Genomic DNA, 2,767 nt, shown 5'->3' on the forward strand with positions numbered 1-2,767 from the left:
GTCCGAATTTTTGATAAAATTTGGAAAAATTCGGTTCAGCCGAATAATTCGCGAATTATTCGGCCGAATTGATAACACTGGTCTAGTCTAGTCTAGTCTAGTAGTTGTTTTTATTTTTTAGCATATAGTATGAATTCTTGATGAGCTGAGTTTTCTAGGATAGGATTGTTGATGCATCAGGTATTTTGGATTTAAGTGTTCGGATGATGAACATGATTTTTATTTTATATTATTTTAATTTTATGATTGAGTTATAAATTTGATCAAATGTATTATGTGAAAGTAATGTTAACTAACATACATAAAAGATATTAGTAAGTCATAAGGGGACAAGATGAATGTTTTTCCCATGCTCACTGCTTACCTTTTCATAATCATTGCAGTACTTCACTTAGACTTCCCAACCTCTAAGGATAGTTACATGAGCAACCTCGTTAACTCCTAAGATGAAGGCTCCAACATGGAGATCATAGTTATGAGTCTTGCACATTTCTTTAACATCTTTTATTTTGTATCAAGTATGACTTTAGTTTATTATTTACTTTTTCTTCATTCCACATACAACCTTGAAAGTTTCAAACACAGTCGAAATAATTAACAGCAACTCCACCTAAGTTACCATATATGTTTGAAAAAATGATAATGCCTTTGTTTGCTTAGATCCCATAAGCCTCTGGGACAGTTGGATGGTTGAGAACTTCAATATTGATTTTTTGTTATTTATAATTTCTCTGTTGATGACACTGCCAAGGGCAACAAGAATAAGAACGTCATAATCCTCAACTAGTATTGACTTTGGATCAATGGGTCTCCACCACTGGAACTTTTGATTTCTCAATTCTTTTTTATATGTTCAAGTAACCATGATATGTATATAGCATTGTTATTCTTTATGGTTCTAGTTATACCACTTATCACAATAATCTTTTCACCATTTTGTTGCTAAGTTGGGCTGCCTAGGAACCGATATTTCTTAACCTTGTATATATATAATGAATCGTTGGTTAGAGATGCTCTTTCCATATTAAGCAGAGCCTTTGTGAAAAAAAAAAAAAGTACTCCCCTTCCAGTAGCAACATCTCTTCCTAAGGATCCTCGAAGATCAATTGGTTTTTTTCAATTAGAACTACAGATGAGTAGCCATGAAATTTCAAGTACTCATCCAATATCTATGCCATTATCTAAGGATTAATTCCTACATCAGATTCTAGAACATCTGTATGGACTCCAATGAAATCAAATATCTTCAGTGTGAAAACTCGAATAAGTCACTTTAGCTCTAAAATGTTTAGCTCCCCTAGATCACACCTTATACTCCCTTTAGCATTATTATATGAAATGTTACGACTATTTTTGAAGTTATAAGTTGTACTAAAGCATTCATCTCGTCATAATCAATCTTTGGTGGTCTTTAATCCCTCATTTCATTGGGCCTATAATATTATCATGTTGAACCTTGAATCTAACAAAATAGGTCAAATTGTCATCATTTTTGGATATGGTGTACTCAACCTTGATCTCCCTTAAAGGAATGAGTAAGCCCTTCTTGAACTTCAAATCCAAACCCAAAAGTTGACCTGTAAACTTGAATTTAAGTGATTTGGGTGATAAACATAATTTAAGAATATATATATATATATATATTTGCACATGCAAATGCACGTGTGGGCATTTGTTTAATGACGCAAAGTGAGGAAATGTTTAGAATAACCCTTGAAACTGCCTGTAAAGTTAGGGAAACATTAAAAAAAAAAAAATCAAAATTAAAAAGTTTCAAAATATTTGTACTTTCAAATTAATAGTAAAACCTTGGGATAAACCAAAGGCATATTTTTTGTAAATCGTAAGATGAAAAATAATTGAATTTATCAATCAGGACTTCATAGTTTCAATCAGTCAGAGGTGGCTTGGATCTACAAAATGGATCTTGGGGACCAATAATTTTTCCACATGCATGTTTTCCATATGCAAGATTGGGGCCCACCATTCATTGATCACATCTCAAAATTTAGATTTGTAAAACTTTAGTAACTAATCTCATCTCAAAGTTTGGATTTGTAAAACTTTAGTGTGCATTTGATTGTCCACCATATGATCTGTAATTTTTTTTTGTAAAGCCTCACTGAACTTTTTGTTAATAATCAGATAGAAAAAGATAAAAAATTAACAATCTCAATCACACTTCAGGCTGATATGTAGATAATATTTTGGGTCCACCAAATGGTAAGTCCCAATCTCCTTTAATTTCGATAAATGAAAAATACTTAAAGCTCCAAAGTGTTCTACAGGTCCTATGTCACAGGATCCATGATATGTTGCCCATTTCCATCAGGATGAAAGGGTTGGAATGAAGTCATTGTCCTTGTCTATAACAAACCTATGGCATAGCAGATGCAATAATGGTAATGGGTCTCACAAAAAAATCTCCTCAGAAAACAAGATTTATGATGAGCACATTTATGTGTGAAATCTAAGGTAGTAAAACATGCATTTTACATATTTAGAATGGAACTACCTTGGGTTTTATTCTCTTTTTGCAGGTTTTATATTTTCAAGGCCTTAAGGACTATCGGGCGTTATATCTTCAATTTTACACGTAAAGAGGTCCTATTTCTTTTCATGGTTGCGAAAATGACGAAATTCTGAGCAAGATGGACTTGTTCAATTAAAAGTACACATTCGTTTGATCACCCGTACAAATGATTATTCTTTTCGGGTCAGAAAAAGAATAATGGATCAGAACTGAACCGAGATGCAGAACCAGCCC

General features: G+C 32.8%; 1 pseudogene; it reads right to left on the reverse strand.

Moving 5' to 3' along the window:
* Nucleotides 1–391: 391 nt before the first annotated feature.
* Nucleotides 392–2,767, reverse strand: part of LOC122064446 — a 7,298-nt pseudogene continuing 4,922 nt past the window's right edge.

This window comes from Macadamia integrifolia, chromosome 2, assembly GCF_013358625.1.
Source record: "Macadamia integrifolia cultivar HAES 741 chromosome 2, SCU_Mint_v3, whole genome shotgun sequence".
Classification (NCBI taxonomy): Eukaryota; Viridiplantae; Streptophyta; class Magnoliopsida; order Proteales; family Proteaceae; genus Macadamia; species Macadamia integrifolia.